The 23,726-nt window shown below is 41.6% G+C and overlaps 1 protein-coding gene and 1 long non-coding RNA gene across 4 annotated transcripts in view; one reads left to right on the top strand and one right to left on the bottom strand.

Annotated features, from left to right (window-relative positions):
• The window catches only part of LOC122212075, a 30,825-nt gene extending 8,343 nt beyond the window's left edge, over positions 1 to 22,482 (bottom strand). Inside the window, exons 1-2 of one of the 2 annotated variants that reach the window (XR_006198966.1) lie at positions 22,395 to 22,482; positions 19,009 to 19,181 (exon numbers count right to left, since the gene is read on the bottom strand). This is a non-coding gene — a long non-coding RNA (uncharacterized LOC122212075). The remainder of the gene's footprint in view (positions 1 to 19,008; positions 19,182 to 22,394) is intronic. The other variant, XR_006198967.1, reaches the window with a different exon arrangement.
• A 12-nt stretch (positions 22,483 to 22,494) lies between these two features.
• Positions 22,495 to 23,726, top strand: part of ANKRD45 (ankyrin repeat domain 45) — a 49,672-nt gene continuing 48,440 nt past the window's right edge. For both annotated transcript variants that reach the window (XM_042925762.1, XM_042925761.1), the window contains exon 1: positions 22,495 to 22,550. The gene's annotated coding sequence lies outside the window, so the exon portion shown is untranslated. The remainder of the gene's footprint in view (positions 22,551 to 23,726) is intronic.

Raw genomic sequence — 23,726 nt, 5'->3', positions numbered from 1 at the left:
GTACTTGAGGGAAGGGATCTTTCTCTCCCCTTGCGCCCCTGAGATCGCTACACCGTGATATGTGCTCTGGGGCTGGCTCATCCTCCCCAGGAGCACACACACAGCTCCCAGCTTTGCTCTGGAGAAAGTCATGCACGTTTGAAATCGCTGAATTTCAGCTCCTACGACTGTTTGCAAACTATAAACTGGCACTCTCTGTATTTCTCCTTCCCCAGTCCATGGTCTGGAGAGGTTTTCCTCTTGTGCTAACTTGATACCGACTTTTAGAAGCCCCCTCTCTCTCTCCCTTTTGTCTCTGCACAGAAAGGGTTCCCTCCCCTCTGTACCTATGCCATTTTATCTCCCCCAATTCACATACATGCACCTCGATCCTGCCAAGCTGTCTGCCTCCAACTATAGAGATCCTTCTACCGCTCTGCAGATAGATTTCCTGGGTGTTCCAAGCGATCTGACCTCAATACAGCTGTGTTTGAGGGATGAGGAAGTAGGGTCCCCCTACTTCTCCACCATCTTAGCTCTGCCTGAAGTCAGACGCTTAACCAAGTGAGCCACCCAGGCACCCCTAGAGGCTACTTAAATTTTTTTTTAATGTTTATTTATTTTTGAGAGAGAAACAGACAGATTGCGAGGAGGAGAGGGGCAGAGACAGAGGGAGATACCGAATCCATAGCAGGCTCCAGGCTCTGAGCTATCAGTACAGAGCCCAATACAGGGCTTGAACTCACAAACTGCGAGATCCTGACCTGAGTGGAAGTCCGACCCTTAACTGACTAAGCTACACAGGCGCCTCTAGGCTACTTTAAATTGCATGATGAAGGAAGTACTTTGGAGAGGTGGGTTGAGATCAGAAAGATGAGAGAGAAGCAATCCAGGTGGAAGGCAGGGAGAAGAGTGTTTCAGGTCGAAGGAATAGGAAGGGGAAGGACCTGAGGCACAAGTATATTTGTCTTGTTCAAGGAACATAAAGAAGGCCAGTGTGGGGGGTGCCTGGGTGGCTCAGTTGGTTGGGTGACTGACTTCAGCTCAGGTCATGATCTCACAGCTCGTGAGTTCAAGCCCCACGTTGGGCTCTGTGCTGACAGCTCAGAGCCTGGAGCCTGCTTCTGCTTCTGTGTCTTCCTCTCTCTCTGCCCCTAACCCACTCACATTCTGTCTCTGTCTCTCTCAAAAATAAATAAACATTGAAAAAAAATTAAAAAAAAAAAAAAGAAGGCCAGTGTGGCTATAAATGGTATCAGACATGAAATAAGAGAAACAGACAAGAGCAAGGTCATATATTGTCTTGTAGGGTACTGTAAGAAGTTCAGATTTCATTATATATTTTATGGGAAGGCTCTATATAAATGGAGACATTATAGTTCAGTTTAGGTTTGACAGTTGATCCCAAATTCAAAGCTTTTGAAAATTAGAAAAAAGGAAAATATGGATGTTCTTTATAAAGTATAAGGGACAATTACATGTGAGAAATATTCTTGCTATCTTATTTCCTGTCTTGAAGAATAAAGGTTGTAATACATGTAAAGTACTTAAGAAGTCTCTGGCACATCATAGATGCTCAATAAATACAATTACCTGAATTTTTAAGTGAAAAATTCAATGGAAAACTCAATGACTCAGGTCACAGAAGAAGTCATCTTGAATAATTTTCTATGAAATAATTAAGATATAAAAATGTGTATTAAAAAGAGAGTAACAGGAACAAAACTTCCCTTCCCACTACGAACAACTAAAAACTGGAAAAATACAAGAGACAAGCTCTCAGGCAGCAAAGAACAGTGAGCCCTTAGAGAGATGGTACAAACAAGGTGAATCCTACTATTGCCCCAGGTTATTGCATGGAGATTTTGCCACAGAGCAGGGAAGGACAACCGAGGTGGAGCCTGAAAGCCTTAAATTGATGAGATGAAGTTAGGAGTCTGGGAAGACTATGGCAGCTTGAGTTTGCAGCCCAGAGTACCAAACAGGAAAGAGCTACACTGAGTTCCAGAGAGCTTCAGAGGATTCCTCTGGAATCTTTTCCCAGCTGTACTGAGATATAATTGACATATAACATTGTGTAAGTTTAAGGTTGTACCCCCCTTGAGTCTTAATCTGAGTGCTGATCAGCATCTGCATGTGAAGAAAGTATCTAAGGCCAGGGAAAATATTATCTGGAAGGATTAGAAGAAACAATCTGTGGAATGCACATAATGGGATTATTCTCACACACCAAAGTGAAAAATTCTCATAGTTCACAAGATGGGTAAAGTACTTAGGAGAGTATTGGTGTTAGTAGTGGGGAAACTTTAGCTTTAGATTAAAGGCTGCTCTGATACTATGTAACAAGACTTAAACGTAAACCTTGAAAGGATCAAATTGTTTCCAAGTAATTTAACTGCAATCCAGAACAGAGTTTAGGAATATTTATAGAAATTAAAAAAAAAAAAAAAGCTATATGACACGGAACAAAGTAAAAGTCACAATGTTTGGTGCCCAATTAAGAATTACAAAGCACTCAAAGAAGCAGGAAAATATGGCTCATACTCAGGAGAAACATTAATCAACGGAAACAGGCACAGAAATGACGCAGGTGATAAAATTAGGAGACAAGGATACTAAAAGAGTTATGAAATCTATATTCCATATGTTCAAGGAGGTAGAGGAAAGATTGGAAAATTTTTTTAACTTTTTTTTTTAGTAGTGGGGCAAATGTAGTCTACACAGGGGATATGAAGAAAGACTCAAAATTCCAGAAATGAAAACACAAATGTATGAGATGCAAGAGGCACTGGATGAGACTAAAAACAAATTAGACATTGCAGGAACAAAGATTAGTGAACCTGAAGATACAGCAATAGAAACCATCCAAAATGAAACACAGAGAGAAAGAGACTAAAGAAAATGAACAAAGCATCAAGAGTGGTGGAATAATTTAAAGTGGCCTAATATATGTGTAACTAGAGTTCCTGGAAAAAGATGTAGGCATGGGGCAGCATAAAAAATATTTGAAGAGACACTGATTGAGACGTTTCAAAATTTGATGAAAACTGTAACTCCACAGATCCAGAAAGCTCAATAAACTCTGAATACAAGATATGTGAAGAAAACAACACCAATGCATCAAATTGCTTAAAGCCAGTAATAAAGAAGAAATCTTAAAAGTAGACAGAAAAAAGAAGCACATTATATACAAAGGAACAAAAATAAGAATCACAACAGATTTTTTTTCATAGGAAACCATGTAAGCCAGAAGACAGGCAAAATATCTTTAAAGTATTGAAGAAAAAAACCCGTCTGCTTAGAATTCTATAACTAGCAAAAATATATTTCAAAAACCAAAGGCAAAATAAAGATTTTTCTGAGACACACAAAAGCTGCAGGAACTCATCACTAACAGATTTATACTACAAGAAATGTTAAAGGAAATCTTTTTGTTTTATTATTTTATTTTATTTTATTTTATTTTAAGAGAAAAAGCACAAGCAGGGAAGGGGCAGAGGGGGAGAGAGAGAATCTTAAGCAGGCTCAACACCCAGTGTGGATCATAACATGAGCCGAAATCAAGAGTTGGATGCTTAACCTACTAGCCAACCAGATGCCCCAGAGAAAATCTTACATACAGAAAGAAAATGGTGCCCTGTGGAAATCTGGACCTACATAAAGGAACAAAAACTACCAGATATGGTAAATATGTGAGTAAATATAAAAGAATATTTTCTCATATTTAATCTCTTTTGAGATTAATGACTGTTTAAAGAAAAAATAATAACAATGTTTGGTTGGGTTATAATACATGCAGAAGTGAAATGAATGACAAAAATAGCATAAAGGCCAGGAGGGGGAAAATGGAAGTATACTGTTGTAATTTCTTTTTCCCTTTTCTTTCTTTCTTTCTTTCTTTCTTTCTTTCTTTCTTTCTTTCTTTCTTTTTTCTTTCTTCCTTTTCCTTCCTTTCTTCCTTCCTCCCTTCCTTTCTTTTTTTTAAGGAGATAGGAGTTTATCGAATACATTGCAAGGAACCAGCAGGCAGGCCAACAACTGTCTGCAGGAGGCAGTGGTGGGGGCTATAGCTAAGCGGGGGAAGTGAGGTGGTATGGGAATACATGGAATTTCCCTGTTTTGGTAACTGCCCAGTGGTAAGTAGGCCCAGCTAGAGCTTATGGATATTTTGAGGTGTGTCACCCAATGAGCCTGTTTGCATTCAGTCCAGTGGTCACTGTGGGCCCTTTTACCTTACTAAGGTTTCCATTGCCCAAACCTGTTTCCTAAAAGCAGCTTCTACATCTTCCCCTGACAGATCGACAATGACAGACCTTTGGCATTTGGGTGGAAGTCTTGTCTCCAGTAGCTGCTTCATGCTGGATGGGAGGGAATGCTGTCCCTACCTAAACTTGTCAGTCCATCAGGGGTTCTGTGCAGTTATACACCAGAGCATGGTATTATATTAATGGGCGGATAGGTGATTTGAATGAAACTCCTTGGTGGCCAGATCCATGGGATTTAGTGGGAGGGGATCCTCTGATGGTATGGGCTGGAATCCTTGTTGAATCACCATTGTATATGGAATTATTGGATTCACTCAGATGTGTAGGAATGTATTTTGCCTGTAGATCAAGATGGCGACTGGATCCGTGGGAACAAAGAAAAAGATGGGGGTGGGGGGTGGGGGTGGGGACAAAAGAAGCTGGCTGAGAGCCAGCCAGCATCAGGAAAGGGTCCCAACCAAGTCCATAAGGTATGTGGATTTGCCCTAGTCAAGCTTCTGCTGCCTGTTGTGCCCCATGTTAGAAATGGAGACCTCAGAAGGACAGAGTGGGAGAGGAGGCAGGCTCAACAGGCATAGGCTGACCTGTTCTCTGTCAGACCTTCAGACCATGGAGCTGCCCTGGCCATAGACCTTCAGTTATCTGAGGAGTACAAGGGTTAACTGCCAAAGGGCTGAATAGAGAAAGGAGAGGGAGAGAAGGATCCTTCCAAAGGGCAAGAGGGGAAATCCTTCACCCTTTCAGGCAAGGGTAGTTTGGCTGGTTCCCCTTGGGGCTTCAGATCCTCACTGGAGAATGACTTTGGCCAGAGGTTGTCAGTTCCCCTAGGAGTATTAGAGTTGGTCTATCAAGGGAAAGTCCCAAGAAATTCCCTGGAGAATCTGAGGAAAGTCCTGAGGCAGCAGAGGTTCCCCATGAGGGCCACCAAATGCGGGGTGGCCTGATTGGGTGGAGGCCAGTGGCACAGGCAGTGAAAGAATTCAGCCAAAGCAGAACAAAGGATTAGAAGTCTACTGAATACACTGCAAGGGAGCAGCAGGCAAGACAAAGGGGAGACTACCTGCCTGTAAGGTTCTCATATAGACATGAAAGGGCTTTACTTTTATTTCACAGTGGACTCTAGTAAAGATGTATACTATAAACCATAAAACAACCACAAAAGACCCCAACAAAACAAAATGATATAACTAATATGGCAAAAAAAGATAAAATGAAAAATATAATATACTAAATCTATCCAAAAGGTAAAACAAAAAAGGAAAAAGAGAAATGAAGAATAAATGGGACAATTAAAAAACAAATAGCAAGATGGTGGAGTAAAAACCACACCATATCAATAATCACAGTAAATATAAATAGACTAAACACTCCAATTAAAAGTTAGAGATGATCAGATTGGATTAAAAAAAAAGATTCCACTGTATCTTGCCTACAAGAAACTCACTTTATTATTTAAAATTTTTTTTTATTAAGTAAGCTCTATACCCAACGTGGGGCTTGAACTCACAACCCTGAGCTCTAGAGTCACATGCTTTACTGACTGAACCAGCCAGGCACCCCCAGGAAACTCACTTTAAATATAAAAATGTATAGAGAATATTATAATAAACACACTATACCCACCATTGAATTCAAGAAATAAAATGTCATAAATACAATTGAAACATCCTATATACCCTTCTTTGATGTCTTATCTCCTCTCATCACAAAGTAAATATCATTTCAAAGTTAGTTATTGCCTTACCATTCCTACGCATTTTCTTTGTATTTATTGTGACTATATATGCAATATGCAGTGTGTGCGTGTATGGTTTTAAACTTTACATAAATGCTATCAAAGTGTATGTGTTCTGCAACTTGCTTTTATTACTGGACATTCTGTTTGTTAAGATTTATCCATGCTAATCAATGAAGGTCCAATTTAGTAATTCATAAAGTGTGGTCCTAGACCAGTAGTATCAGCATTACTTAGGAAATGTAATTTTTTTTACGTTTATTTATTTATTTTGAGAAAGAGAGAGAGAGCAGGGGAAGGGCAGAGAGAGAATGAGAGAGAGAGAGAATCCCAAGCAGGCTCCACACTGTCAGTACGGAGCTCAATGCAGGCCTCGAACTTACGAAGTGCGAGATCCTGACCTGAGCTGAAATCAGAAGTTGGCTGCTTAACCAACTGAGCCACCCAGGCACCTCAGGAAATTCAAATTCTTGAGCCCTATCACTGACGTCCTGAATCAGAAACTCTGGGGATGAGGCCTGGTAACCTGTGTCTTAACAAGTTCTCCAGGATTACAATGCATGTTAAAGCTTAAGATACAGCACTCTTATTTATTTTCACTGCTGGTATTCCACTGCATGAATATACCACAGATTTAAAAAAAAAAAAAACCTATTATCTTTTAGATGGATATTTTGACTATTTTCAGTTTTCCCCATTACAATGCTACAATGTGAATTCTTGCACATGCTCCCTTGTGTACACATGTATGAGTTTCTCTAGGATAAGAAGTATGAGTAAACTTGCTGACTTGTATGCTATGTGTATCTTCAACTTTACAGCACTAGCCCAAGTGCTCTCTAAAGTGGTTGTGCTGTTTTACAACCATTCCTGCTGCTGCCGCTGCTACTAGCAAATACTTATATAACATGAACTATACGCCAGGCATTGTTCTGTTTTTCTTATATTAACTCATTATATTGACACTAGTCCTCTTAGGGTAGGAGCTATTATTCTATTATTATCATCATCTCAATTTTTTTTTAACGTTTATTTATTTTTGAGACAGAGAGAGACAGAGCATGAACAGGGGAGGGTCAGAGAGAGGGAGACATAGAATCTGAAACAGGCTCCAGGCTCTGAGCTGTCAGCACAGAGTCCAACGTGGGGTTCGAACTCACGGACCGCGAGACCATGACCTGAGCCGAAGTCAACCGCTTAACCGACTGAGCCACCCAGGCGCCCCTCATCATCTCAATTTTACAAATCGTACCAAGATGTTAACTAAGCCCATGCCAGAGACCAGCTCCAGCAACCAGGGGTTCCCAAAGGAAGAACGGTGTCGGTGAAAATAAAATAAAACTAAAATAAAACACTGGAAAATAAAAAACTAAAATAAAAAGCTAGAACTAAAATACAAATGGACAGAGACAACAGCAGTGTGTTGAACTGGCCGATTTATTGCGGTAAATGTGGCATTATATATACTAGTGATTTCCTTGCAACATGCGTCATCTATGTTTTTCTAACATTACCCAATTCTAAAATTGTTCCTTTGTATGATCACCCAATAAGGAATAACATGATTGTTTTGTCATAACGTTCCCTCCTGCCTTTTGCTTATTGATTAATTTCCTTTATTGTTTTTATTATGTATCTATGTTTATCTATAATTTATAAAGTATTTGTTTTGCTGTTTTCACGAAAGGTCATTTATCTCTCAACACCTCAAGTGGAATAGTTACAGGGACATGACCTCTTAGTTGTTTCCCTGAACCATTCGTGGTTTTGAAGAACAAAAGTGTTCGTCTGGGTCCAAGGTGCCAGGAAGGGGGCCAAGAGGGCCTTAGAAACCCACGCCTTATACATTCTCAGAGAGACAATGCACCTAGGAACCAATGAGCCATTCTGTACTTTAAACGACTAGGTTCAATCATCATCTGGAATGCCTCCTGGGGGCCAAGTGGGCCTAGGGGTCAGAGTGACCTGTGTCCATAGATACACTCCTTAGTTACCGAAGTGGGGCCTTCAGATCCATGTCTCTCCTTCGTTGGCCACCCTTGCTGGCAAATGCATGAGGCTATCCTTCCTGCAAGTAGAGGAGTCTCCACAGGGAATGGCAAGGGCTAAACATAAGGCCACACAATTTCTTGCGGAACCTTATTTTTTCCCCAATGGTTATTTTCCCAGGGGGCCTGCCGAGGGCAATTCCCCAACAGACAATACCCCAGGTACTTTTATGGCCAAATTACCTAAAAGCGGGAGTCCCAGAAGCTTCACTGTTGGCGGGCCGCCCTGCAGTCACCAATCCGTCCACAGCCCGGGCCCTGCCACTCAGGCTGGGACAGCTCGGCTTCCAGCAAGCCCACAGTCAGGCTAAGCCAAAGAGGCAGAGCCAGGACTTGAGACCAAGCAAAATGGCTCTAGAATCTGCTTTCAGCCACAGGGCTATGCTGTCTCTCCCACCAGCAGTTTATGAGGGTTCTTGTTAGTCTACATTATCATTATACTTGGTGTTTCCCAACTTTAAATTTGTTTTGCCAATCTGATGGGTACAAAACGGTAGTTCACTGTGGTTTAGATGTGCTTTTATCTGATTACTGGTGCTGTCAAGGCATCTTTTCATACGTGTAGCTGGAATTCAGGTTTCTCTTCTAGAAATTGCCTGTTGTAAAACATAGCTTCAAAGGTGATCCTTAGCTTATTCCGTAACATGAGAAAATGATATTGAGGAAGGTATAAAAATGTTAGGGAATGCTGCTAAGCACTGACTGAATTTTCAAACTCTTACTTGGGATAAGAGCAGTCCCTCATAATTTTATAAAGCTGTGATTCATTCTCCGACCCATGGCAATCTGGTTTGTCCTTCTGCTAACTTTATTTCTTTTCAAAGTGGAGCAAGTCAGTGTAAATCAACCCTTTCTATATATGTCAAGGCCTAGAGAACTCCATCTAGAAATATGAATGCAATAAACCTGGAATTTTCAACAAGGGGGGGATTTTTGTCACCCTCAGTGAAACTATGACCACAGGGAGCCTGCATTTCTAGTTGAAAGTATCCCTAAAATAGATTTTATCTGGTTTGGGTATGAGGCAGTAGCAACAGCCAAAACAGCTCATCAGGGGTTGCTGGGTTTACCTGACAGTCTTTCAGTTAGAAATTATACATTGTTTGCCATGTATAAAATACCGTGCATGGGCCGGAGATTCAGCAGTAAACAAGACCCACGTGTTTACTTGTTTTATGGAAATTGCATTCTTGAGGAGACAGACATTCTAAAACTAAACCACAAACTGCAGAAGTTTAATTACTGTTGGGATAGTTTTCTGAAAGAGACCTGTAGCATGCTAAAGAAGCTATGTAGTAGGGAGCCCAGATCTGGTCTAGAGGGTATGGGGAGATGTACGGGTAGCCTCTGAGATGGCCCCTTAGTTCAGGCTGCCATAACAAAGTACTACAGACTAGTGGCTTAAACAACAGAAATGTATTTCTTACAGTTCTGGAGGCTGGGAAGTCCAAGATCAAGGTGTCAGCTAATTTGGTTTCTGGTGATAGTTTTCTTCCTGGCTTGTAGATGTCTGCCTTCTCACTGTGTCCTCAAAAGGCAGAGAGAGAGAGAAAGAGAGAGGGAGAGAGAGAGGGAGAGAGAGAGAGAGAGAGAGAGAGAGAGAAAGAATGGGGGTGGTGAGAAGGTAAGGGGAGAAGGAAGAAAGAGGGAGAGAGCTCCTCTCTGGAGTCTTTTCTTTTTCTTTCTCTTTTTTAGAGGGAGGGAGAGAGAGCTAGTGAGAGAGAGTGTGTGAGCTTAAGCAGAGGAAAGGGGCAGAGGGAGAAGAGAATCCCAAGCAGGCTCCATGCTTAGTGTGGATCCCAATGTAGGGCTCGATCCCATGATGCTGGGATCATGACCTGATGCTGGGATCATGACCTGAGCCAATATCAAGAGTCAGATGCTCAACTGACTGAGCCACCCAAGCACCCCCGGAGTCTTTTCTTATAAGAAAGAACAAGAATTCTGTCAGATTTGGGCCCTATCCTTATTATCTCATTTAATTTGAATTACCTCCTCATAGGCCCTATCTCCAAATATAGTCACAATGAGATTTAGAGTTTCAACCTATGAACTGGGGGTGGGAGTGGGAAACACAATTCAGTCTATAATAACCCCTAACGTTCTCTGTCTCATGGTATTCATGTCTTTGTGAAATTTCCTTGTTTGAGTGTAGGCTGCACCTAGCAAATAACAAATAGAACATGGTAAAAGTGATGAAATGTTGCTTCCAAGATTAGTTTACAAAAGGACTGTGGGTACTGATGTAAATTTCACCTCTCTTGCTGCCTGTTGGCCAGAAGTCTCTATCAGTTCCTTGCCATGAGAACCTCCCCATACGACACCTCATAATATGGCAGCCGACTTCCCTCAGGACAAGCAAGTAACTGAAGCCCTCAATCCAACAGCCCGTAAAGAACTGAATCTTGCCATCAGCAACATGAGTGAGCTTGGAAGCAAATCCTTTCCCGATTGAGCCTTCAGATGAGATTGTAGACTTTGCCTATAGCTTGACAGCAACTTCATGAGACCTTGAGGCAGAAGCATCCAGATAAGCCATGCCTGGATTCCTGACGTGCAAAAGTTGTGAGATAATACATGTTTGTTTTGGGGGGGATATCTTTTTATGTAGCAATAAAGACTTCCCTGAGGGAGTGCCACTTAGGCTGGGACATGAAGGATGATGGGGGTTACTACGTGGCAGAGTTAGAAGGGAGGGAGGTATGTTGTAGGCAAAGACACTAAAGTCAGAAGGGCAAGGGTAGCTTGGCAGGAGTGCACTTGAGAGAGTAGCATGAGACAAATCTGGTGAATTGGGAAGTTGTTTTGGAAAATTCAAGAACAGAGCAGGAGGAGTAAACACGAATCAGACAACAGGGCATTTTTCTAGTTCCCTAAATGCATCCATAGGATGATAGGGTGGTATAGCGGAGAGCACTATGATGGGAGAGTGCTAGTCCCAGTGCTAACTCTGTGGTCTCAAGCAATCACTTGGTCATTCTGGTCCTCAGTTTTCTCATCTATAAGATGGAATCTGAATTCTTTACAACTCTCAGTCAAGAGTTATTAGTTGTATGAAACCTGTATGAGGAAAACTGTAAGATACTCCTGAAAGAAACAAAAGTAGGCCTGAGCAGATAGAAAGACAGTCCATGTCATTGGATAAGAGGACTCAATTTTACAAAGGTAACAAGTGCTCCATAAATTAATTTATACATTTAGTGCAATCCAAGTAAATCAACATCAGAGTTTTGACAGCTAGATAAATTGATTATAAAGCTCATATGGAAGAACAAATGAAAATACCCAGAAACAGCCTAAAAATAGAAGCAGCAAAGGGGAAGGCTAACTGTAACAGATATATTTTTTTCCAAAAAATGTTTAAAGTTTTTTTTTATTTTGAGAGAGAGAGAGAAAGAGGGAGGAGGGGCAGAGAGAGAGAGTGAGAGAGAGAGAGAGAGAGAGAGAGAGAGAGAGAATCCCAAGCAGGATCCACGCTGTTAGTGCAGAGCCCAATAAGGGGTCTGAACCCACGAACCATGAAATCATGTCCTGAACCAAAATCAAGGCATTCAATCGACTGAGCCACCCAGGTGCCCCTATTTTTCCAAATTTTTATTTAAATTCTAGTTAGCTAATATATAGTGTAACACTGGCTTCAGGAGTAGAACTTAGTGATTTATCACTTACATATAACACCCAGTGCTCATCATAACAAGTACCGTCCTTAATATACATCACCCATTTTGCTCATCTCCCACCCACCTCCCTCCATAAGCCTTCAGTTTGTTCTCTATTGCTGCCCTCTCTCTCTTTTAATGTTTACTTATCTTTGAGAGAGAGAGACAGAATCTGAGTGGGAGAGGGGCAGAGAGAGACACACACAAAGAATTTGAAGCAGGCTCCAGGCTCTAAGCTGTCAGCACAGATACTGACGTGGAGCTTAAACTCACAAACCATGAGATCATGACCTGAGCTGAAGTCAGACACTTAACTGACTGAGCCACCCAGGTGCCCTTCTCTGTGTTTCCTAAATTACACATATGGGTGAAATCATATGGTATTTGTCGTTCTCTTATTTCGCTTAGCATAATAAATTCTAGCTCCATCTACATCATTGCAAATGGCAAGATTTCATTCTTTTTGATGGCTGAGTAATATTCCATATTGTGTGTGTGCATGTGTGTGTGTGTGTAAAACATCTTTTTTTTATCCATTAATCAGTATATGGACACTATGGCTCTTTCCATGGTTTGGCTATTGTTGAAAGCGCTGCTATAAACATTGGCGTACATGTGCCCCTATGAATCAGCACTACTGGGACCTCATCAAGATAAAAAGCTTCTGCACTGCAAAGGAAACAATCAACAAAACTAAAAGGCAACCGATGGAATGGGAAAAGATATTTACAAATGACATATTGGATAAAGGGCTAGTATCCAAAATCTATAAAGAACTTAACCCAACTTGACACCTGAAAAGCAAATAATTCAGTAATTTTTTAAAGTTTATTTATTCTGAGAGACAGAGCGAGTGAGCAGGGGAGGGTCAAAGAGAGAGAGGGGGAGAGAGAGAGAAAGAGAGAGAGAATCTCAAGCAGGCTCTGTGCTATCAGCGCTGAGCCTGATGCGAGGCTCAATGACCTGAGCTGAAATCGAGAGTCAGACACTTAACCAACTGAGCCACCCAGGTGCCCCAAAAAGAAAAAAAAAAAAATCAGTGCCTGAATATTGAAAAAGAAATGAGTGGAATTACATGCCAAATTGGTGGCATATTGTGAATCCTGTAACATGCCAGCCAAACATCCTTCAGAAATGAGGGATGTAATCCATCAGTCACTAGAAGTGCTGTTGACAGATCTCAGCTGTCAGCCTTTTCTGGGAAGCACTCCAGTAGAAGAGAGCTGCCTGCCCAAGGTCTCACTGTCATCCTGTGATAGCCTTAGCCAATGACTGGTTGATACAGGGGTACGAAAGCACATCTCCCTTGCCCCATCTTGGAACAAGTCATCCCAACTCCAGAGCTCCCCAGAGGGTCTGCACAGGCCTCTGTTGAGACTGCACTGTAGCCCAAATTCTCTCTCTGACCTGTTTCCTTACCTTTCTTTCCGGTCTTGATCCCAAAAGCAGTCTGTAATAAATTTCCTTCATGCCAAACTCCATCTCAGAATATGCTTCCAGAGTAGCCTAATAATGACCACTGGTGCTAGGTATGCCAGGAGTGATTTAAGCAGTAGTCAGGATGACAGGATTTTTGGTGTTGGATCATCTGTTGCCAGGCTAGCAGATAGGATATATCATTTTTGGTGGTAGAAAGAGTATAAACAGTCCCGGACACAACTGTAATGCAATTGTTAAAACTTACACTATCAGCAAACTGTGTATTTTAGGGGGGGGGGGGAAGCATTCTATGGGTGCAATGTATCAGGTGTCAGAAATATACAGAAGAAATGTGAGTGGGCTATTATTGCTAAGTTCATTTGATCCTATCTAATAAAATACAGAGTATTAACTGGCTATTAAAAACTATGCATGAAAGCCAAAGCATTTCCCAGGTAACAAATATAGAGGTTCTCATGTTCTACAAATGGAGGACAGAAAAAGCTCAGGACCAGTTCTAGGACTTGATCGGAAGAGTAGCAGAGCCTTAAAGAAGACTGAACTCTCAATATCAGTAAGTCTGCTATACTAAGGACAGGGTGCTAGTTGGGAAAGAGTGGGAGATTGACATATGAGATGAAGACATCTGGGTTCATGCACCCTAAAATATTTAATTTGCAAAGATCCCTGAATCCTTTGTGCCAAAGAAGTGGCCGCCTCCTCCCTTGGACTAGTACTCCTTCCTTGCTGTAGGACAACATGAACCCTTTCAGGATCAGCCCTATTCTCCCTTGTCTAGGCTTACCACTAGACTAGTAAGTAGAATTAAGTCACCAAATAACCTGGCTAGGGATATGGTAGTCTGATAATGCAGGAAAAGGACTATGTCTACCCCAAGGAGCTCAGAATCCTAGGAGAATCCACATGATGATGGAGTAAAAGGAACTATATCCCAGGAGCTCAGGGTCTGGGTTAGTATACATGAGACTAAATTCTGAGGGCACTAGATCTAGAGAAACAGAATACAAAGTTGAATAAGGGAATTTAATTAATTTTGAAGCACTCTTCTGGGATACAGTATTTAATAACCTGGCAAGGATCTCAGGAGATGGTGCAAATATGCTGTAGACTGGCTTCATAAGCATAAAAAGTGATGGTCCATACTAAATGAAGGAAAGATGCCAGAATTGCCATGGAAAGCAGTAGAATAAGAGATTAAAAAGTTCAATGACAGGGATGTTCACTTTCACCACTGTTGTTCAACACAGTACTGGAAGTCCTAGCTTCAGCACTCAGACACCAAAAAGAAACAGAAAACAAACTGGCAAAGAGGAAGTCAAACTTTCACTCTTCACAGATGTCATGATACTCTACATGGAAAACCCAAAAGACTCTACCAAAAATTGTGAGAACTGATACGTGAATTCAGCAAAGTGGCAGGATATAAAATTGATGTACAGAAATTGGTTGCATTTCTACATACCAATAATGAAGCAACAGAAAGAGACATCAAGGAATCCATCCCATTTACAATTCCACCAAAACCCATAAAATACCTAGGAATAAACCTAACCAAAGAGGTAAAAGATCTGTATGCTGGAAACTATAGAAAGCTTATGAAAGAAATTGAAGAAGAACACAAAGAAATGGAAAAACATTCCATGTTCACAGATCGGAAGAATAAATATTGTTAAAATGTCTACATTACCCAAAGCAATCTACACATTCGGTGCAATTCTTATCACAGAGCTGAAACAAATGATCTTGAAATTTGTATGGAACCAGAAAAGACCCCGAATAGCCAAAGTAATGTTGAAAAGGAAAACCAAGGGGCACCTGGGTGATTCAGTCAGTTGAGCGTCCAACTTTGGCTCAGGTCATGATCTCGAAGTCCGTGGGTTCAAGCCCCACCTGGGGCTCTGTGCTGACAGCTCAGAGCCTGGAGCCTGCTTCAAATTCTGTATCTCCCTCTCTTTCTGTCTGTCTCCTGCTGGTGTGGTCTCTCTCTTTCTCAAAAATAAATGAACGTTAAAAAAAGGAAAAAAAAAAGAAAAAGAAAAAAACACAAAGCTGGAGACAATACAATTCTGGACTTTAAGCTGTATAACAAAGCTATAGTCATCAAGACAGTATGGTACTGGCACAAAAACAGACACATAGATCAATGGAACAGAATAGAGAACTGAGAAATGGACCCACAAACATATGGCCAACTAATCTTTGGCAAAGCAGGAAAATAATACCCAATGCAATAAAGTCTCTTCAGCAAATGGTGCTGGAAAAACCGGACAGTGACATGCAGAAGAATGAACCTGGACCACTTTCTTACACCATACACAAAATTATATTCAAAATGGATGTAAGACCTAAATGTGAGACAGGATACCATCAAAATCCTACACAGAAAACAGGCAACAACCTCTTTGACCTCGGCTGCAGAAATTTCTTACTAGACATGTCTCCAGAGACAAGCAAAAATGAACTACTGGGACCTCATCAAGATAAAAAGCTTCTGTACAGCAAAGGAAATAATCAGCAAAACTAAAAGGCAACTGATGGAATGGGAGAAGATATTTGCAAATGACATACCAGATAAAGGGTTAGTATCCAAAATACAAAGAACTTATCAAACTCAACACCCAAAAAACAAATAATCCAGTGAAGAAATGGGCAAAAGACATGAATAGACACTTTTCCAAAGAAAACATCCAGATGGCTAACAAACACATGAAAAGATGCTCAACATCATTCATCATCAGGGAAATACAAACCAAAACCACAAGGAGATACCATCTCACCCCTGTTAGAATGGCTAAAATTAACAACTCAGGAAACAACAGATGTTGACAAGGATGTGGAGAAAAGGGAACACTTTGCACTGTTAGTGGGAATGCAAACTGGTGCAGCCACTCTGGAAAACAGTATGGAGTTTCCTCAAAAAATTAAAAACAGAACTAGCCTATGACCCAGCAATTGCACTACTAGCAATTTAGCCAAAGGATAAAAAAAATGCTGATTCGAAGGGTCACATGCACCCCACTGTTTATAGCAGCACTACCAACAATAGCCAAATTATGGAAAGAGCCCAAATGTCTATCGACTGATGAACGGATAAAGAAGATGTGGTATACACACACACACACACACACACACACACACACTGGAATATTACTCAGCAATCAAAAATAATGAAATCTTGCCATTTGCAATGTGGATGGAACTAGAGTGTATTGTGTCAAGCAAAATAAGTCAGAGAAAAACAAATATATGACATCACTCATGAATTTAAGAAACAAAACAGACCAACATCAGGGAAGGAAGGAAAAAAGATAAAAACAGAGAGGGAGGTAAACAATAAGATTCTTAAATATAGAGAACAAACTGAGGGTTGCTGGAGGGGTGTTGGGTGGGGAGATTGGCTAAATGGGTGATGGGCATTAAGGAGAGCACCTGTTGGGATGAGCACTGGGTATTATATGTTAAGTGATGAACCACTAAATTCTACTCCTGAAATCATTATTACACTATATGTTAACTAACTTGTATTTAAATTAAGAAAAAAACAACTGGGCTCCCTGATTGCAGTAAGGATGTCAGGATGGCCCCACTTCCCCCATACACACAATACGAGCTAGATGACATAACCTAATCCTCATAGGTCAGGTAGATACAATTATTATAATGCGCAGGAGGGTCAGAGCAGAAGGACCCTCTATAAGAGTTGTAGAAATGGTTAGTCTCCACCCCATGCATAGGTTGAGTGATGCTGCATGGCCCAAGGCCCCACATACCACATAGTTAGCATAGACCATCATAGTATATGGCTCAAGGGCTCCAGGTAAACAAAGACAGGCCCGACATTCCAAGGGCTTAGAAATTACCTTCCAGAAGCTGAGGGAAAAGGGCCAACTTTTCTCTGGACAAGAAAGAGTTAATTTTCTCCCCAGCACTTTCATCCACATGTACCTCTACCCTTCTGTCATACCAACTTCGGACCAAACTGGGTGTCTGAGCATTGCTGGAGAAAATCACTTGATTGTGCAGGTTGGGGTCACTTCAAACTCATGGTCTTCAATCTCAATCACCTCTTCAACGCCACCACAATTTTTACTTGTTTTTGCCAAATCTTCATGCTGTTCTCACCCCCCACCCCCTAACCCCTTCCTCCTTCAGTTTAAGCATACTTGGTCTAAGGTCATCAGGCTTGGTTTTCTTCAACTATAAATCCCATAGGATGAAAAATTATCCGTATCCAAGCCACTGTTACTTTTTTCACTTCAAAATTAGGAGACCAAGTGAAGTTCTTCCTATTTGAGGTCATAATTCCATAGATACTCTAGCCCTTTACCTTCTAATTTCTTTTAGGATCTTACTTCATCAGTCACCTCTTCCCCTAATGTTCTCTTTCTAACAGTTCCTTGCTGTCACACTATAGATACACTTAGGCTTCTGTGATCCTCTCCCTGCAGTGACATCTCCTTTGATACTTTGTATTCCTTTAACTTCTGAGCAATTTCTTTCTTCTACATCTTTTTCAAACTTTTCAAAAGAATAGCAGATAGTCACTGCCACCACTTTGTTTCCAAATATAGTTGTGAAATCAATTACCCTGATGTTACGTCTGACAAATGCCAAAATTATCTTACATTAAAAATAAAGATATTTCCTGCAATTAGTTTTCTTAAAAAGCTTTTTATTCTACTTCTTCAGAGCTAGAATATTCTATTCTTAGTGGTTCTACTTCCTGATCTCCTTCATTCGCTCCTCAGTCCCCTGCAATCTTGATTTTGCCTACCACCCTTCACTAAAACTGATCCCATCAAGGTTACCCCTAAGTGCCAAATTCCATTGTCATTTCTTCAGCCTTTTTTGAAATGATTTCCTTGGCTTCTGTGTTGCTACACTCACCTGGGTCTGTTCATTCTCTCCCTATCTTCCCATTCCTACTCCTCAATGTGGCTGTCCCCCGGGCCTGCCCTGAGCCCTCTATGCTTTTATTCATTCACCTTGGATGATTCTATCCTCTTTGAAGGTTTTAGTTAACATTTATATGCCAATGACTCCCAAATTTATATCCCAGTCTTATCTATTGAGCTTTAGATACAAATGTATGTTGGCTAGAGGCACAATGAAATTGCTGCCCTTACTTGTCGAAGACTGAACACATCACCCTGATTCTAACTCTAAAAGTATCACAATATCTCTAAATTAGAAGACCCCTAGCCATCTGGTCATCCAAGATAGAAACTTGGGAGTCACTCTTGGCTTCTCTTTGTGTCTTGTCTTCCTCCAAACTGTTTTCCACATTGCCGTCTGACCTCTTCCAACCCCTTTAACTACATCTCTCGCCTCTCTCCCAACCACATATTCTCTGCCTGTTACAATCTACTTATGAATTTATTGTGCTATTTCTTTTGTGGCTCCATGCCTTTTTAGAAATTTCTTTCGGAATGCCTTTTCCCACTTCTTTGCCTATTACATTTCTATTTATCTTTTGATTTTAGATTTTCATTCTGCCATCCTCTATCACATTATTTACTATTCTGAGCCTTGGGTCATCTCACAAGTATGCCTTATAGGGCTATAATTAAGTCACCGACACAAAGATGTTGAGATGGAGAGGGTGATAGAACACCAGAGCATCCTGCTAGAAACCTGCCTCCAGGTTAACATTGATCCTCTAACCAGTGATATTCAAGCACAGTTGTTCATCCACCAGTGAAACACCTAACTGCAATTTTATCCTTCTCAAATTTCATGTATTTACCCCAAAGGATAGAATATTTCTAAAATAAAACCATACTGTATTTTTCCCCTTCCACATCATGGGGCACTGATATTGCAAGTTACAGAAATATAATCCTTTTTTGGATGACTCTGAAAAAAGTAGTTGACTGTAATACCTGAAAAAGGAAAATAAAAAATGGCTTCAGGCATGTCTACCACCAGGGCTCAAGTGATGGCATCGGGTTTCAATCTCTTGTTCACTTCTTGGCTCTTCCATTGCTCTGTCAAACTCTCCCCACAGGGTGGCAAGACGGCCAGTAACAACTGAGGCTGACCTCATCAACCCCTGCTGAAGAAAAGAATGCCCATTTACTTACAGCTCTGGCAAAAATTCAGGATTAGCTTAATTGCATTGATTTGTGTTCTATGATTTTTTTCCTGACCTGATCGTTATAACCAAGATATATGACGTTATATCCTACGTTATAACCAAGTGTAGGAAGCACTGCTTGGCCAGGACTCAGTCTGGAGTGCGATTAGCTCCGCCCAACCACATGGACAGAGGGTGTACCAAGGAGGCTCCCTCCTGGAAAACTGGTGCTATAACCAGGGGTGGAAAGCTGAACAACAGGCAAAAACAATGGACGTTCTCTCAACTGTGGAGATGAGTGATCTGCAGAAGTAGTTCTTCAGCGACACTCCAAGAATGGCATTAGTATCTAATTACGGCCCAAAGAATGGCTCCAAATAGATCATTTTGAAATCAAATTACCATTTTGGACAGGCATCCCTAATATTTAATTAGTTTATAGCTAACCAGTGGCAATCTGTGGTGATTTAAACCAGGCTGCCTTATGTTCAAATCCTGGTTCAGCCCTTTCCTAGTTGTATGGTTTTAGGTAGGTGACTCAACTTTGCTGCGTGTCAGTTTCAAGAATAAGAATACCACCTTCGAAGAGTTGCTATGGAAATTAGCGATAGTAGCGTAGTACTTAGCATGTGATATGCCATCAATCAATGAAATATAATTATTAATTTAGCATATTAAGTTACCTTGGAGTAACTTTCAACTGGTTATTCTATCCTGTTATTTCATCAGAAATTAACACTGTATAAAGAACATGATTCCTAAGCTATAAACTATGGAATTCAAGAAATACAATAATAATTAACATAATTTCTATTCAGAAGCCCCGTTCTCTTAGGGTAGAAAAAAATAATTTCAATCAATTTGGAAACCTCTCCCCCTACCATAATTTTCTGGAGCAGACCTAATTTCCAGGGGGCTTGAATACTTTTTAACTCCTCTGCTCCTTCAGCTTTTGTATACCAGAACTTCACTGTCTTAGCTGCATTGTTAGTACAGTTGTTAGTACCCACAGGTTGTTGCTAAGATTTGTCTCTTGCACATCCATTTGGCCCCTTCGGATCCAATGGCTTTTTTTAATATTCTTGTGCCAGGGGCGCCTGGGTGGCTCAGTTGGTTAAGCGTCTGACTTCGGCTCAGGTCATGATCTCACAGTTCGTGGGTTTGAGCCCCGTGTCGGGCTCTGTGCTGACAGCTCAGAGCCTGGAGCCTGTTTCAGATTCTGTGTCTCCCTCTCTCTCTGCCCCTCCCCTGTTCATGCTCTGTCTCTCTCTGTCTCAAAAATAAATAAAAACATTAAAAAAAAAAAAAAAAGAAAATTCTTATGCCAAACTTGGGGGGCAGGGGATAGGAGTCAGAGGGGATCATGGAAGTCTTTCTGTGGCATCTGGGTCACCCTCAGGCCAGGATTCTCCTTTATAAGGCTGTTTCTAACCTGGTTTGCCTAAATGAATCATGCAGCTGTTTTCTGACGTGGAGTTAAGAGGAGAACAAGGCCCTTTGCTTTTAGGTTTCTTGGACCTACTTAGAGTCTTTCTATCCTTTCTAGCATTCAGAGCACTAAAAACAATCTTTAAGAATTCTGTTTAACTTGCAGGATCTAAATCCATTTAAGCCTTTACATCAGCAGTCGTATTTGGGAATTCTTCAGACCCTATGAAGATTAATTAATTCATGCACGATTCATGCACGATCATTCACCAGAAGTCATCTTCCATCCAGATATTAAAAAAAAAAAACTCCAACCAGGCTATGAAACACATAGTACATACATATTATAATACATTGTGTACCTAAATAGGTCTTGTTCCACCAACAACTTCAGGAGGAAACCGGTGCTTAAGCAGAGCAAAGGTGCTGCATGGTGATGGCAGGAGCCAGAGAACAGATGACAAAGCTTCTAGACTATTGTTCCTGTCTGTAATGCTGAACTTTAATATTTTGACTATTGTAACTACTCTGAATAAGAAAAAGTTAATAATTATAGTTAAACATTTTTTCAACTTTATTCTTTATTCTATAAGTTCAGATCTATGATAGCAATATTTTGCTTGGGTCTTAGAACAAATATTTATTTTAAAACAGGCTATTCAGTCTTCAGCTCAAATGTTCTGGGCTCTTCTAAAATATTATCTCCTCAAAGGTTTTCTGGTAGAAATAGTAAAGAAACGAACGTTTTTCTTCACTAGTTGTCTTTACTACCAAAACTTCGAAGTCTTCGCTCTGTGATTAATATGGACATTTACACAATTTCTGGGTAAGCGTGACCCTTCTCTGCTGGCTTCTTTTTTTTTCTTCAATTTTTTTTTTAACGTTTATTTACTTTTGAGACAGAGAGAGACAGAGCATGAATGGGGGAGGGTCAGAGAGAGAGGGAGACACAGAATCTGAAACAGGCTCCAGGCTCTGAGCTGTCAGCACAGAGCCCCACGCGGGGCTCGAACTCACAGACCTCGAGATCATGACCTGAGCTGAAGTCGGACGCTTAGCCGACTGAGCCACCCAGGCGCCCCTCTGCTGGCTTCTTTTGATGCTCCAGTTCCAGCCCTTGTCTCATTCCCGATTAAAACTTTGTCTGTTTTGGATCTTAAATTCCTCAACCAAATGATAGGTAAATTTCCAAGATCCTCACACACATACTTGGCACTTGTGAGTTCTCAGGAAACGCAAGGTGACAATGACCACAAACCATAAGACAGAGACCCCCAACAGACTAGAAAATTAAGCAAGCTGTCCGTGTTATAATTACAATCTTTGCTAGTTTTCAGAAAGCATCCTCATATTTTTGGAAAATTCTTTGGTTCAAAGGCCAAAAAGAAGATTTAAGATGCGCCCGGCAACCAATGTGCACGCCTTATTTTTAAGTTTTATTAAAAAAAATTTTTTTTAATGTTTATTTTTGACAGAAAGAGAGAGACAGAGCATGAGCCGGGGAGAGGCAGAGAGAGAGACACAGAATCCTAAGTAGGCTCCAGGCTCTGAGTTGTCACTAGAGAGCCCGACGCGAGGCTCGAACTCACAGACACCGAGATCATGACCTGAGCCAAAGTCGGACGCTCAACCGACTGAGCCACCCAGGCGCCCCAAGTTTTATTTTATTTTTTTGAGTTGTAAACTAAACATAGACCATATTATAGAAAATTTTACCAAATAAAAAAAACACGCACGCCACCGATCTGGACGCATTTAACTCACTTGGATGAATTCCTACCGGTGTTCTCCCGCGCTCTCACCACACGCTGGCAACCTTGACCCTTGCGCGCTGCCGGAACCGCAGCGCTCGGGGCGGCGCTACGGCGCATGGGTGCGCCGTCGCCATGGTAACCGCGGAAGCCAGGGGCTTGACGAGCGGTGAGTCGGGGTCCCGCTTGGAGGGCCGCGGTGGGCGCTCTGGGTGGGGGCCGGGGACGAATGGGCGTCTCTTCATACTGCAGCTGGGGCGGGAGCGGCAGGGGGAGCGGGCTTCGGCCGCGGCGTCCTCGGGGTTTGCCTCTCACTAGAGCTTTCCGTAGCGGCTCTCGCCCCGCGGACAGCCTCGGGGATCCCAGAGGGTCCCTCAGGGGTTCAGGCCGGAAGGCGAACTCGGGTGTCCAGAAGTGACTGGCGCCCGCCCCGCGGGACCTGCTGGGACGCGCGGTGTGGCTGCCACTCTGTTTCCTCTTCTTCAGGCCTTTCTTTGTTTAACCCCCGGGGCCCAGGGCTGCCCTTTGGTGTCTTCTTGAGCTGGGACTTAAAGTCCTCGAGGGACCACGTTTTTTGAAGAAAAAATTCAGTTAGCCTAAAGGGCCCTTAAGATCTATTCCTCTGTCATAACTTCAAGCTTATGTGCCTCCTTGTCCTTTGTTTATGCTTCTCCTTCCCTGGATTGCCCTTTTCTCCTCATTTTAAGACTCCTACTCTTCCATGATGAGGGGTCACGACTTCTGGGAAGCCTTTTCCGAACTCCCTGTCTCCGAGTATAATTTAGCTGTCCAGCCTCTTATTCTGAAAGCTCTGTTCCATTATATCCCTTATCTCACTCTGTCTTTGCTGGTTTACTTACTCATGGCTTTCTGGGAATGGCTTAGTTATTGGGTAGAGACCACGGCCTATGTGATTTTCTATTATTAGTACTTTGGCAGCTTGAAAAGAGTTCACACTTTATAGTTAAAAGGAAGAGTTATGGACTTGTTTCCCAACACTAATTAAGTAAAGCAGAGCAGGCGCTACTCTCATTGCACAAATAAGGAGAGGGAGTTCAGAAAAGTCACGTAATTAATAAATACCAAAATAAAGACTAAAAAGCACGTCCTTCTGACGCACAGAAGTGAGGCGGCCCTCACTCTTAAAAAATTACTGATCCCAGGGCGCTTGGGTGGCTCAGTCCGTTGAGTGTCTGACTCTTGGTTTCAGCTCAGGTCATGATACGGTTAGTGGGATGGAGCCTTGTGTGGGGCTCTATGCTGACTGTACAGGGAATCCCTGTGCTTGGGATTCTCTCTCTCCGTCTCTGCCCCTCCCCTGCATTCTCTATCTCTCAAAATAAAT

The sequence above is a fragment of the Panthera leo genome, chromosome F3 (genome assembly GCF_018350215.1).
Source record: "Panthera leo isolate Ple1 chromosome F3, P.leo_Ple1_pat1.1, whole genome shotgun sequence".
Lineage (NCBI taxonomy): Eukaryota > Metazoa > Chordata > Mammalia > Carnivora > Felidae > Panthera > Panthera leo.
Note: the sequence above shows the minus strand (reverse complement) of the source record. Positions and strands in the feature narration are given on the sequence as shown.